Raw genomic sequence first — 15,956 nt, forward strand, 5'->3', positions numbered from 1 at the left:
TCCGAGAGGTGTCATCCAGGGGGGGCCAGCTGGCCCTTGAGTGCGGCTCCCGAGGGTTTATGGTGGCGATGGTGATCAGTGCGGGTGGTGCTATCTGCGAGGGGTGAGCCCACTTGAGATCGTGGTTGCATGCATGGACGTCCCAAGCTCCCTTGAATATGACTTCATGCGAGGTCACCCATCCCAATACTCTTGTGGCCCAAGCATTCTTTACCCGCATAAATGAAAAGCAAGGGTGCAACACCAGGACTTCCCCGAAGGTCACCCATCCCAGTATTATTCTGGCCCAAGCGCACTTAACTGCGGAGTTCTGATGGGATCCGGTGTATTAGCATTGGTATGACAGGTAAATATGTATGAAAAAAAGCCGCACGCTATCGTGATGTTATGAGGATACAGTGTGAAAAAGTATGGAATGCATCATCATCCGACTTCTTTATTGATCTAGAGAGTCAATGTGATCTGAGCCATTAGTACTAGTGTGAGTTGCATGGATTACCCAAAAATACTAGATTTTTGGACAATTTTAGCCTATTTTTTATATTATTTATTGTAAAAATTTCGAAAAAAACTTCTAGATTAGGATGTCATGCAAAAAGCTAGTTGCTTTTTCAGCCAATTAGGGGATTTTCACAAAGGGATAGATTGACGAAATCGCGCTCGTCGTGATCGCTGTAAGGCTGAAAACTGTAGATTGAACTAAACGAAGAAGAAGGAGTGATCTCGGAGAGCTGTAAGCAAGTGTCCTGGGGTTTTACCCCCCTTTCAGAGCCAACGGAGCCATCAGATTTGGGTCGCAAGTAGCAGAGAAGGAGCTGAAATTTTTATATACGTTTTGTTCTACGAAGAAGCTCCAGGAGATCTAATGGCTAGAGATTGCTTTTGCGTAGTGCAAAGATTCCAGGTTCTTTCAATACATATTGATTCAATTCATTATGATTTGTCTTTGTAGTGTTTACCACTTGGGTATTCTCTATCTTGTCTTCCATCTCTTATCTCTACTTTCTTCTACTTCTGATTCTCGGTGGATTCGACCTTTCCACAAAAACCCCTCCGACATTGATGAACCTGACGTGAAAAGTTGTCAGAAGAAGGAAAGAAAAGATGGGAGAATCTTTGAATACATTCTCCAATGATGTTTTGTAACAGTTGGTGCAAAATATGAATATGCTTATGCAGGTACAACAACAACAACAGGTGATGCAAGCTTTAGCTCAAACAGAAAGTGTTGTAATGAATGCTTTGCAAGCATTTGAGCGTGAGGTGAAGTTATTTAATGGCAGGAATGTATCTGCATATGCATATACCAATGCTCAGAAGATGGAAATCTTTGGGGTGGCTCAATCTGCATGGAGCTGGTATTTTGTACGTGTTACTATTCATAAACTGAAAGCACGGATTACTGAATTATACTTGCAGGATGCAGAGTGGGTAGCCTTTAAGAAGACACTAAGGGAAGAATTTCACATTGAGGACACCGGTTTGATTATGTGCAAGAATTTTCAAGAGTGGGTTTTACAACCCAATAAGGGTCTTGTGGCTACGGAATTGTTAAGAGAATTTGAAAGTCGATTTGAATAGTTGGATCTTGCAGAACAACAAGCTCTTGCAAGTCAGAAAATTGAATTGTTTCTACAAGCAGTTGATCATGAGCTTCAAGAGAAGCTTGATGATTTGCTGGAGGATTAGACTACAGAGACATATTTGAAAACAGAGTGGAGACATATCAAGGAAGCTGTTACTACACTTGTGAAGAAGCATAGAAGAAGAGAAAGATTGCATGTCTCTAGCTTGCCCACTATTACGAGCAACACAGTTGATGTATTCAGTAAGCCACCTACTTCTATGGCTAACCCTATGGCTGTACCTGCTATTGTTCCCTCTATTAGGAAAGATGTCTTAGATGAATTGGTCAAAGGCATGCGGGATCTTCAATTGAAGGTTGCAAAATTGGACGAAAAAGGACAAGAGGAAAGGGGACGGGCAGCAGCCCCTAAGCCTAGAAAAAGATGTATGTGGTGTGACAGTTTGCAGCATGAGAGAAAGGATTGTGCTGCCTATCAGGAGGCCTTGACACGACAACTTATCTTTTGGAAAGATGGTAAGATCCATGCACAAGAAACGAGATTGCCTCTTGCTTTGAATTTTGGAAAGGGAGGTATGCAGAAGTTGTTCGAAGACTTGGCTGTCCGAAATGCTTATGCGACGGTACATGCTTCTACTTTTGGTCTACAGTTAGATAGAATGCATGGCCAAGTGATGATTGGTCCAAAGGCTAAAATATGGACACATGCTTTACATGCAGCTGAAAAGAGAAAGGTCATTGATAGTGAAATGTCTCATGCAGGGCAAGACATTTGTGGTATAAATGGTTGGGAATCACCGGTACATGCATATTTGGTGTATGCATATTTAGCAAAGGTACAAAACACGGATGTACTTGTGAAAGAAAAACGAAAAAGAGATGAAGATATTGCAGGGACATCTAAAATAATGACAAGAAGAAGTGTGGATCAACCTAAAGCTGCAAATCAGCCACCTCCCAAGCATGTTATGGAGGAGGTCAGTCAAGAGCAAAAACAGGATAACAAACAAGAGAGCAAAAAGAAGAGCAAGTAGCCAGGATACAAGTTGCAATCTGACATTGAGACAGCCACATATCTTAAGAATGTTCTTGAATAATAGGTCTTAAATAGTTGGGTGGAATTTACCTTGGGAGAGGTGCTTGGCATTGCCAAGTGAGCATTTCATGATGAGATCATTGACATAATTAAAAGGAAGCATCAGTTTCTTGGTGATACCACTGGATCATTGCTGCAATTTGAAGAGGAAATCGGTTCGTTGGGTATTCGAGTTGAATATGAGCATGAAGTAAGTACAAGATTGTCTATGCAGGATGCTACTAATCAATGGACAACATGTGGAAAAGAGAAGAAAGTGGTTGAAAATGCATTGTCTTGTAGCAATATGCATGGTGGAGTAAGGCAAATGCAACAATATGGAGAAGAGACTCTAGGATTTATTCCTCGAAATCACTACACAAGAAATCATTGGGCTAGAGCTACCACTGAAACGGTAGTGAAAATAGGGGAAGGTGAAACTCCTTGTGTTGCTTTACTTGACCATGGGTCTGAGATAAATGTCATTGAGCAAGGATTGTATGAAAGTGGTGCATGGCCTATAGACATTGATCATGGTTGGCAAATGAGGGCTGCAAATAATTCTTCAAGGGAGCTCTATGCTGCATGTCCTAATGTAAAAGTGACGATTGGTGATGTACAGGAAGAGCAACACTTCTTTGTGCAAGATAATTCCTCATATGCAGTGATTTTGGGACAGCCCTATATTATAGGTGTGCATATGGAAACAAAGGTGCTTGATGATGGTTCTGCTTATGCAAGAGTCAGAAGCAAGGATGGGAGAAAAGCTGTCCAATTTCTTATTGTTTGTGTTAATCATCCTAGAAATTGGGATATGCTTCGAGAGTCTCCTTTGGTTCCAAATGCAAGGGAATTCAAAGACCTAGATTTTCATTAAACACTATTGTAATGCAGGGCTACAGTAGTGCTGTTCAATGGGTGTACTCGCCTCTTGATGAAATGAAGCATGTATTTACTATTGGTAAGTCTCAGTTTATAGCAAACAGTTCATGTTGGTTTAAGCCTATGGAAGCTATGTGTAGGGCTGAACGCATATCTATGAAATGGGCTACTAAGAAACTGAGAGCATTGGGTTTGTTAGCTGAAAATGATGGCAATTCAGGCATCTTTTATGGGCTGAATATTACTGACACTATGGCTAAAATTTCAGAAACTATACATGCAGAAAATGAGGCTGAAAACAGAGTGTTGTCAGTATGTTCTTTGGATATGTATGACGTTATAGCATTGTTTGCTCAGCAAGAAGGATTACAATGGGCTCAAGCACTTATGGAGACAAAGTATAAGACAGTTGACAAAAAGGTGAAACCAATTTCTTTGCCACTTCCACCAGAGAGTGAGGGTATGTATGAAAAAGTATCAAGGCAGCCAAGCTTATGAGATCCTAAAGATATAGGTCATTAGTTTACATATGAAACATTACAGGAATTGAAAGTTGGTGCATAAGGGTTTCTTTTGCCTGCTGAGAGAGACTCTTTTATACGGATGTTGGCTAGACATGGGAAGGCATTTGCATTTCAGCCAAGTAAAATAGGTTGTGTGGATCCAAATGTTGTCTCTCCTATGGTCATATTTACTGTGCCACATGTACCATGGAAATTGAGGCCTATTGCAGTGCCTAAAACTTACTTGCCAAAGCTGATGGATTTGCTAAATGAAAAGATTTGCATGAAGATGGATGCTCGTGGATGTAGAGAGTTTTTTGCAGACCATATTGTGGATTATGAGAGGATTTTGACACATCTAGAAGAGGTGCATTTAACTCTTTCTGGACAAAAGTCTGTCTTTGGAGTTAAAGAGGTTTTGACTGTTGGGCATATGTGTGGGCCTTATGGGCAAAGGCCATCACTAGCCAAAGTAGATGGGATTGATAGAGTGCAAGATGTATGCACGAATGTATCAGAGGTGCGTAGATTCTTGGGTTCATGTGTGTTCTATTTGATATGGATTCCTCACTTTGCACATGTAGCCGATGCTCTTTATCAGCTTCTAAGGAAAGGTCAGAAATTTCATTGGGAAAGGAAGCATCAAAAAGCAATGAAGAAATTGAAGCAACTCTTAAAATCTGCTCCTACATTGAGAAAGACTGACTATTCACATGGAAAGCCTATCATTATTACTGTTGATACAAGCCCAATTGAGATTGGATGGGCAATTGGGCAAGATGATGAGGAAGGACAAAGATATGCAATTCACTTTGGTGCTAAAGTATTGATTGAACGACAGAGAAGATATCCACAAGTTAAAAGAGAATTATGGGGAATTGTGACAGTCCTTAAATGTAATAAGGAGTATTTTATGGGTGCTCATGTAGTCATTGAGACCGATTGTTTGTCGGTATTGGGTATGATTACTAGTCGTGCTACTCCGGACATTGCTATGCTCTGATGGATTGCATACATCAAATCTTTGAACCCTGAATTTCAGCATATTGTAGGAAGATATAACCCAGTGGCAGACATGTTATCTCAAGCACATTATGAGAATGAAGATGGGGTGATGGATGAGGAGGAAGAAGATGACTTTCTTATGGATGAAAATGACGTTGCAAGAGTGAATTTAGCAATGCAAGGTGTTGCTACAGCATTAATGGAAGCTTGGAAAACAAAGAGAAGACACTTTAGATGTTTTGTATCTTGTGTAGAAGTATTTCTGGAAGACAAATATACAAGAGAGTGGCTGAGAATTGATCAATATCTCAGTACATTAACAAAGAGAGATGAATGATCAGATGAGGAGTTTAAGAAAATCAAGAGGAAAGTGTATGGGTTTTTTTTAAAAGATGGATACTTATGGAAACATGCTAAAAAGAAACAGGGTATGCCATTGCGAGTTTTGGGTGATAGAGCTTCACAAGTAAAAGTAATGCAAGAATTTCATGAAAGCTTGTGGGCTGGTCATAGAGGTGTTTGGGGTACTTTTACAAAGATCAAAGAAAGATATTGGTGGCAGGGTATGTATAAGGATGTTGCTCACTTTGTGGAAACATGTACAACATGTCAAATGTATTCATTTGTGAGACATTGGGATGGATTCCAAGCCACATATCCATTGTCTCTTCATTTTAAGTGGGTGGTGGATTTGATCACAATGCCTACAGGTATTTGGCAAATGAGGTATCTTGTGCCTGCTCGTGAAGACTTGACTAATCAAGTGGAAGAAAAAGCTTTACGTACTAAGACAACAAATGTTGTGTGTACTTTTCTCTTAAAAGAGATCTTTTGTCGGTATGGCTGTGTGGAAAAAATTACAGTAGATAGGGGTGAGTTGGATACAGATGAAGCTCATGATTTCTTTGCACGGTTGGGCATTGGCAAAAGCATGTGGAGAGAAGGTAAAAGAGTGGCCACGATTGCTCCCTTATGCTTTGTGGGTAGATAGAACAACTCATAGTGCTGTTACAGGATATATGCCTGTAGAATTGATGTATGGTCAAAAACCTATCATGTCGATAGAAGAGATGATAGTCACATGGAGTGTGTTACCTTGGGAGGAGGAGTTGAATCGAGAGGAGTTGTTGGCCTTATGCATTAGACAGTTGGAAAGAAAGTTAGAAGACATAGAGGAGCAGCAATTGCAAAGTTAAGGGAAGCAAGGATACAGAACAAGCAATGGTTTGACAAAAGACATAGATTGAGACCAAGAACCATACAAGATGGGGATTGGGTTGTGGTTTATGATAGCAGTTTAGATAACCAGCATATTGCCATGCGTAAAGTTTCGAAAAGATGGTTTGGACCCTATGTGGTAAGACATGTGTTTGATAATGCTACTTATGCATTAAATGAGCTGGATGGGACAGCCATCAAACTTCCGATAGCAAGGAAAAGAATCAAATTATTCAAAAGGCGAGAATCTACTACCTATGAGTTGCCAAAATTGGAAGAAAATAGTGGTCCTGATACAGTGGCTAGCCAGGAAGATATGGAAGATGAAGAAGTAAAGGATATAGTTGCAGAGGATGAGCAGGACTCAGAATCTGCTGACAACTAGAATTTTGGCACATACCGAAGGATGTGCAAGTTCACAGGGGGTGGATGTCGTGATGTTATGAAGACACAGTGTGAAAAATTATGGAATGCATCATCATCCGACTTCTTTATTGATCTAGAGAGTCAATGTGATCTAAGCCATTAGTACTAGTGTGAGTTGCATGGATTACCCAAAAATACTAGATTTTTGAAAAATTTTAGCCTATTTTTTATATTACTTATTGTAAAAATTTCAAAAAAGTTAGAAAAAAGCTTCTAGATTAGGATGGCATGCAAAAAACTAGTTGCTTTTTCAGCCAATTAGGGGATTTTCACAAGAGGGACAGATTGACGAAATCGCACGCGTCGTGATCGCTGTAAATAGGTTGAAAACTGCAGATTGAAATGAAAGAAGAAGAAGGAGTGATCTGGGAGATTCGTGAGCAGGTGTCTTAGGGTTTTACCCCCCTTTTAGAGCCAACAGAGCCATCAGATTTGGGTTTTGAACAGCACAGAAGGAGCTGAAATTTTTATGCACGTTTTGTTCTATGAAGAAGCTCCAGGAGATCTAATGCCTGGAGATTGCTTATGAGTAGTGCAAAGATTCCAGGTTCTTTCAATACATATTGATTCAATTCATTGTGATTTATCTTTGTATTGTTTATCACTTGGGTATTCTCTATCTTCTCTTCCATCTCCTATCTCTACTTCTACTTCTGATTCCCGGTGGATTCGACCTTTCGACAAAAACCCCTCCAACAACGCACAACTTCTTTTTTGGGGGGGAGAGGGGGATGCCGCATCTAAGACTAGTTCCATGGGTGGAACTGACTAATGGCACACCGAACCCTACAACAAGGGGGAAACTAGTTGCATGTGCAGGGGACAAAACCCCATGGCTACTTGCATGTGGTGTGAAGGGGTGCCACACTGAGCCCCAAACCACCATGACTAATACCATTGTTGGAGGGCGGTTGCAACAAGAGTTTTCCCCCACAAAAGTGACAAATCCTCTCAGTTGCAACTAAGTTCATCATGTCTGCAAGTGGGGCACAATTCGAATCCCACATCTAATCTCATATGTGCAAGCCATATATGACACCACACGACTGATTGCATGTGTGATGGGGTGCCACACCGAACCCCAAAACTGCACATAGGGTGGGTGCGGCACGAAACCATGACTAATTTCTTACACGTGTGAGGGATCGGAAGTAATGAGATGCAAACTCAATGGAGAGAGAGAGAGAGAGAGAGAGAGAAAGCCTTGCAATTATTTTCTAGTGAGATGTATAAGAGGTGATGGGACCTAAAATAGGCCGGCACTGGCTATAGCACTAGCTGGACCTCTGACATGCACAAGACAACCCCACGGTCTTGCAGTCAGGAGCGTCTACTACAGGACACATTGCCCTGCCAACATACGTATATTTTGCATTTGTATTGTGTTTATAGTCCAACCCTTAACCTTCTCAGACTCCTCAGAGGAAGACCCTATACATTTTGATGTAATTCACCACGTAGAACAACATAGGAGGCACCCCTTGGCTAATTGCCGTGGCCTCACTCTGTGACCCTCCTACATGTTGGGGATTGGCCCCTCGATGCATCGCTAACACATATAACACATACGAAATAGACTCCGCTCTTGGTACCAATATTATATCGTTCCAGGAGTGTACCAGTCCTCACTTACTTGTCTCCTTGGACCCACCGTCTAGACCTACAGCTTGGGTGCCTTACTCTCTCCAGTGTGGGTCATTCATAATACAACCAATCGCTATGCATACCAAGAATAGATACCATGTGTATGATTCATGCAATGGTGAATGCTTTATTTAGTGCACAAACAATTATGGTTTAAAATCAGCCTATGTGTCTTGCAAAAATAACCCTTTTAATGAATTTCCTTTAATACATAATGCTTCGTTGTAGGAACCTAGCACCAAGGCGAACCTCATGCTGCTAGATCCATTATTTCTAAATAAATCGCATCCTAAATTTTATGCATAAAGAGAACAATCAGACTTTGTATTATTTCAGCGTTTAAATTTTGATGCGGTGCATAGGTGTAGAGATTCTTTTATGTCATTTTTTAATATGTAAAAGCAATAAATACACACTTTAACAGGAAAAGGCTATTCTAAGGCTTAATCTCATGCTTTAGCCTCGTTAGACATTCACATACATATATCTTATTTTTTAAATTTTTTCGAACGCAAAAAAACCCATTTCCCCTATTTTTTTCTATTTATTTTTAATAGAAAATAGGTTTTTTCTGGTTTTTTTCCTAATGTTTAATCATTGGAACTGAAACTCAACATTTTTCCTTATTTTATCCCAAGTCCACTCATTTTCCCCCACTCAAAATCAAAGAAACTATCAATTTCCATCAAAAGTAGTGTTTTTTCGGGTTTTGAAAATTTATAATTGTTGTAAATCAATACAGGTTCCACATAACACTGATTGTAGCCCTCAAACATAATGTAAGGAATATTCAAATAAAATTTCACCCCATGTGCACACCATTTAGACCATGAATGATAAAAAACAAGCAAAATTCTTTCATAAAATAGAGCATATCACCTTTTTGCATGTTTTGGATTTTTTGAATATTTAATTGATTTTATGTATCGACCAACCAGCCATGGATTTAAGCATAGATCTTCAGCCTTCAGCCTCCTCAACCTCTTGGAACAATCTGGTGCCTCTCGGACAAGCATCCATCACCCGATTCTCTTCTTGATTCTTGCCACATGAAGTGCCTCTATGTAGGAGAGAGAAAAAGGAGAGAGAAATACTGGTTTTTGATCTTCACAACCAGGCAGCCATTCCACGCACGATCTGGAGTGAAGATTGAATGTAGATCATGCATAAGATCAGTTGGGGGGGGGGGGGGGGGGGGGGGGTTGCTTTTAGGTGTCATAGCCCCCTCCATCAAGCGTGAAGAAAAATTGCACCCTCCTTAGACTGCACGCGAAAAAAAATCCCCCTCCCCACAATTTCTGAAATTTGAGGGGGACCGCAAAGGGAGCCCCCAAAAGGCACGTCTCTTGGGCTCCCTAAAGCTTGTTCCCACTTGCCATTTGGCCCTGGCCTCCCGGGCACTCCCATTTCCTCGTTCGGTGTCCAATTTGCAGTTTGAAAAATCCTAGGAATCCGTCTTGAAGTCCTTCACTGCGGAGCATCTCCCAGGGTCTCATCTGACACGCCAAAAAATTATGAAAATTCACCACCTATTGTCGAGTGGGTCTTTTAAGCACTTTCGAGCATTGCCACTTAAAATTGTACTGATGGCCGCCACCGCCTTCGACGAAGTCTATTTTTTCCCTGAAATTCAAAATTTTTGGCTATTTTAAAGCACTTCTCGGCATAAAAAATCATCTATCATTGGCGACCATGAGATAGGGTGACTCAACCCATCGAATCCCACGAATAGATCTGCACATAAACACAACCACAAAGAGCATCAAGTTGATACAAAATAGATACATAACAAAACACATCACATATCTCACCCTACCTCCTGTCAAAACCAAGGCATGAAATCCACAAGGAGTAGGTCTAGCATAATCTGACAAAAAGCCCAAGCTAGTTGCTAACCAATTGCTCCAACATAGCCAAGCTAAAAAGAACTATCAGAGAGGTCATCCTAAGTGATGGTCTGAACTACCTACCTAACTAAAGACAACTCAACTAGGAGCTTCTACTAGGCAAGAACTCCTATAGCTTGATCAAGAAATAGTTTCTTTTAGCACATTGCTCTTTTAGCCTCTTATTTTCCATACTCCGGCGTGTAAAAAGGAGGGAGCTGAGCATAATGACCCAAGGAGAACAGGGCATCGGCCTCAGGTCCTTTCTCGGTACCCAAGAACCTACCAAGCCCTCACAAGGTGACACTGAATCCTTTTCTAACACTCACTTTTATTTTCGCTCCAACCTTCTTGTATTCTTTATTTGTCAGCTAGATGCCACCCCTAGGAAGATAAGGCATCAGCCCCGAGTCTTATCTCGTCCCTAGGAACCTACTAGGCCCTCGCAAGGTGATAAACAATAACTCAAGGATTTTTCTTTCTTTCCTTTTCTATTTTTATAGGGTTTAGAACCCCTTTTTCACACCTCCATATATTCATATATTGTCATTCAGATATTTAGGGTTTTGCCTCGTTCTATCATTATTTTAGTAGGCTTCTCTAACTGCCTCAAAACTAATAGGAACCCCTAGAACAGCCACCTAGCAGGTCAGTAGAACAAGGTCACTAGAATTGCCTTCTAAAACAGGTCTTTCAATGCCTGACAATGCCTTTGTAGGAGGCAATGACTACTCAGACCTCCCCTAGACATACAGAATCTAAACCTAGGACTTCATGCCTCAAGTGTTGATCCCCAACAAACAAAAGAAAGTAACCCTTATACGCACATATATAATTAATTTCTTAAGGGAAAAGACTCGAAAAGGGAACAAAACCACTTGGAATGGCCACAAGAAGCTCCTTCGTAGCAAAGGCTCCCTCCAGCGACTTCGTCAACCTGTATGATGCAATCACTACAACAAAAAACTATTAACTGTACCTGCATCAAACAGACATAGGGCCCTCTTGGCCTCAAGAAATAGCACATTTCACTGCAAACTAGCTGACCCTCTTGGCCTTAAAAAATCAAACATGACATGAAAAAACTAGCTGGCCCTCCTAGCCTAAGGAAATAGATCATTAAAACCTTAAAACAACTAGCCCTCTTGGCCTAAAGAAATCAAGCAAACCAACTCATATAGATCCCTCCTTGGAAGAAGGCAGATATACGAAAACACGCTCCATTCCAAGGGAGAAATAGGGTTCTCATCCCTAAACTAAATGCATCAAGTTGTGACCCATACCTCCTGCATATATAGCAAGAGGCATACGCATAACATGTCGTTTGATCAACCTATGGGTCTAGGATAATAGTGGTAGATGAGTCTCTGCCACTCTTTGCATTACCCATATCAACCATCGCCTACAATATAACGCGCGGTCTGATAACATTCCCCACAAGCAAACAGGTCCCATCTCGTTATCAAGAGCGACATCCAGACTAGGACCATAATTGAATAAGAGGTCCTCTTCATAAGCAAAATTAGCTAAGGAAATTGCAAACTAATTCCAATAATGTGGAATGAGCTAAAGAGATAGGCTCTCAAATTCATCAAGTAGGGTTATAGCAATGCAATGATACATACAAAAGGATGGCATTCCGGACTGTATATGTTCCATTGAGTTAATTTAAGATCAACTGGGAATCCCCCTTTACCAACAACCACCGAATACCACATGTCTTGGCAATATTCAGTCCTATAATCAAGGCTTTGTACTATGCCATGTTGTTAGTGAATCCTGACCCAAGATAAACCGCTAATTTCATTGCAACTCTACGTCGGGGATCTCAGATAACTACTCCAACACTTGCTTTTCTATTAGGCCCTCAGGATGCTCCATCAAAGTATAACGTGTACGTCCATAATGGGTTTACACAACCAGCCATCAAGAACTCCCCTATTCTTAATTATGATAGTCAAAATTCAACATATTTAGAGGATGAACTGACAGCTCCATCCCACCTTCTTCATTAAACTCAACAGGGATACTTGTCAAAATTTTCAAATAGTGATGGCAGAAAACTTTGATCTCCCACACAAAGGTACCATCTTCTTGCTCAATCACTTTGTATCCCTTGCTCCACCAGATAAGCTTCCCTTGATGATATCTTTGCTCGAGATATGGGTGCTCCAAATAAGGGATTAACCGCCCCATCAACTAGTTTAAGCTCTCTTGCAAGTCTCAAATCAACCCGAACAGACCTGCAATGCATTTAGCGCATTAGCGTATTCAGAAATAATAAGGTTTATTCTTATTAAGATTAACCTTATTCTTAAATTTCACTCCTTGTAGATCAGCTAATAAAGTCATGGACTTATTTTTACCTAACCAAACTATCTTGTAAGGGCCATCCCATCTAGGTTCCACCTTTCCTAGAAATAGCTCCCTATGTGTATCGTAGTATAGAACTAACTGCCCTTTCTTAAAGGTATATTTCTTCGCTTTTAGATCATGCACCTGCTTCATCCGATGCTTAGCCACCTCCTAGTGCAACAAACTCTGCAATTTAAGTTCATCCAAGTGGGCTATAGTCGTAAACCGCTCAAATAGGGTATCTTCATCACCCAAAGAATGATTGATTGTGAACCTAATGGTTGGCAACTCAATTTCTAAGGGCAAGACATACTCCTCTCTATAAACTAATTTGAATGGGGTATGGCCAGTGGCTCGTTTAAACGTCGTGTTATACGCCCATACTGCCACATATAATTTTGTATCCCAGTCTCGCTTCTTTTCGGAGACTATTTTGGATAGGATATCCACCAGCTGCTTATTGGTACTTTCAACTTGTCCATTGGCTTGCGGATTATAGGGGGTCGTCTTATTATGCTTAATTTTCCATGCTTCAATCGGGCTTTTAATTACCTTGTTCAAAAAATGGGTTCCACGGTCTGATACTATTTCCTTTGGTGGACCAAAATGGCAGATAATCTGCTCAAGTAGGAAACTTGTAGTCTCTTTTGCATTGTCCTGCCTCATCGCCCATGCTACTGACCACTTCGTAAAGTAATCAATTGCTACTATAATGTATCTTTTTTGAGTAGTAGATGACGGGGTAATAGGTCCCACAAAATCGTTGCCCCACTTCTCAAATGGAAGGGTAGCCATAACCAGCGTAAGTGGATGCTTCCTATTCTCTCTATTGTCATGTCTTTGACATGTATCACATCTCTTGACATAGTCAAATGAATCCTGGAAGATGGACGGCCACCAATATCCAGGTCTTAAATCCTTCTATGCCGTTAACCGCCTAGTAAAGTGCCCTCCACAAACGGAGTCATGGCACTCTTCTAGTATAAATCAAACCTCGTGAGGCATCATATATTGGCAATAGATATCATCAATACCCTATCGATATAGTGTTCCTATGATCAAGGAAAATTTCAATGCCTACTGTTTAATTTTCCTCTTCTCCGATTTTGATAAAGTAGCTCGAGTATCTCCCGTAGAAAGATAGTGCGTTATAGCAGCATACCAGGAGGGAATAGACGCCGTATCAATCTTGAAAAAAGTTTCCATATCACTTCCCTCAGCCGAGACCTCTTTTGGCTCTCCGAAATCCACAAGATACTCGAAAATGCCCTAAAGCTTCGGTGGCTTACTCTTAATCTCATAATCAAATTCTTGCAAAGTGATTAACCACTTTGATAAATGATCACGCGGGTAACTTATTCAACAATAATTGAAGCCCTTCCGCCTTCGTATAAAAAACCACTTTCCCATAAAGAATGTAGTGCCTGAACTTTTTGGTCGCAAATACCATCGCAAGGCACAACTTCTCCATATAGGTGTAGTTAATTTCCGATATACCCAACTTTCGACTAGCAAAAGCTATCGGATGGTACCACTTCTCCTTCCAAATTTGGAATAAGGAGAAGCTAATACTATACATAGTTCCTGCTGAAAATATATAGAACATTTTGCCCCTTTTAGGTGCTTTTAAAACAGGTGCTTTGGCAAGCTCCTGATTCACATTGTCAAAAGATACTTTGCAAGCATCATTCCATGCAAACTGACAGTTAAAGGACAATAGGTTCGTCAGTGGAAATGTTCTTTTTGCCAAGGCATTGATAAACCTCCGATAATACCCTATCGATGACAAAAAGCTATGCACTTCCTTTGGAGTACGTGATGGACTCATGGTGACTATGACCTTGATTTTTTTAGGGTCAGTCGCAATCCCTACAGAACTGACCACATGGCCTAACAATAGCCCATAAGGCACTCCAAAGATGCACTTCCGCAGGTTGAGAGCTATGCAAAATTGTATGCAATGCTCGAAACACTTCCGTGAAATAATCAACTACCTTTCTCTTACAGTGGCTGCCCCCAGGTCATCAATGAATACTTTCAACTCCTCTGGGGAGATGCCACCAAAGGTCTTGTCAGCTATTTTTTGCCACGAACCAGGTGCATTACATAACCCAAATGCCATCACATGGTACACAAATGTACCGAAGACAGTGATAACTGTCATTTTCAGCTTGTCTTCCTCAGCAATCGCCATTTGGTTATACCCTGCAAAGTAATCCATAAATGAATATGTTTTCCTACCCGCCAATTGATCCAAAATTTGGTCAATAAACGGCAATGGGTAGTAATCTTTAACAGTCTGTTTATTTAGCTCTCTAAAGTCTACACAAAGATCGATTTGATTATTCTTCTTCTTTCTAATCACAACCGGTGAACACCATTTAGTATGCTGACTGGGAAGATCAAACCCGCCTTCTGCAACTTCTGAAGCTCTTCAAACAGCCCGTCCCTTAGTTGAAAAGGCATATGTCTTACTTTTCAACGTACATGGTGGGTATCTTCCTTTACAAGAATGGTATGCACAACTAGACGAGGAGGAATACCCCTAAGTTCTCGTCATAGCTCCAAGCAAAGATGTCACGGAACTCATGAATTAGGGATACATAATCTTCTCTCTCTTTTGAACTGAGCATGGAACCTAATTTGATTGGCCGCGAACCATTAGGTGTGCCAAGGTCTAACTCAATAATGTCTGCATCTCCTATTCGATCTTGAGGCTCTATCAGCTCATTCAAGGTTATCTGATAAATATGTGGACCCTTCTTTAGATCCATCGCTCAATGACATCTCACTACCAGATGGGATCATCTACTTTTTCTAGTTTAGTGGAGGATAATGGAGCTCTCTCACTTTGAGGAGACCCAGGGTAAGCATTCACTATTACAAGATGGGCACCTCGACCTAGAATCACTCGACCAGCGGGTATATTGACTTGACAGCCTGTTCTTAGAATCCATGGCCTGCCTAGAAAAACTCGATAGCTAGGAAGTCCTGCAAACCTTATCACCCTAAAGTCCAGATAGCATTCCATGCTCGCAACTGTAACGTGGACTTTAGTGATGCAATCTTCCGGTTATCTCAGACTATAATCAGCCATCCTAAGAAGTGTGGAGCCGTCTTTTTGGATCTCTAGACCTAACCTCTCCATTAAATTTGAACTCATGATATTGACGAAGGATCCAGTGTCCACAATAGCGTGCTCCACTAATATTCCATCCACATATGCTAGAACCCTAAGGCAATGCTTTTCAGCATGATCGAACCAATCTTCTCCTACTCTAGCTATGCCCAAAGGTTCTATAGTATACCCTATACATAGGATTTTCTTGAATTCCTTGCATACTCCTAGAGAAAGTCTAATCAATTGTAGGAGATTT

General features: G+C 40.8%; 1 pseudogene; it reads right to left on the bottom strand.

Annotated features, from left to right (window-relative positions):
* Window positions 1-235: 235 nt before the first annotated feature.
* LOC148014188 (5S ribosomal RNA) lies at window positions 236-351 on the bottom strand (annotated as a pseudogene).
* Window positions 352-15,956: the final 15,605 nt, after the last annotated feature.

This window comes from Lygodium microphyllum, chromosome 25, assembly GCF_053477565.2.
Source record: "Lygodium microphyllum isolate KBCC chromosome 25, Lygodium_microphyllum_v1.1.10, whole genome shotgun sequence".
NCBI lineage: Eukaryota > Viridiplantae > Streptophyta > Polypodiopsida > Schizaeales > Lygodiaceae > Lygodium > Lygodium microphyllum.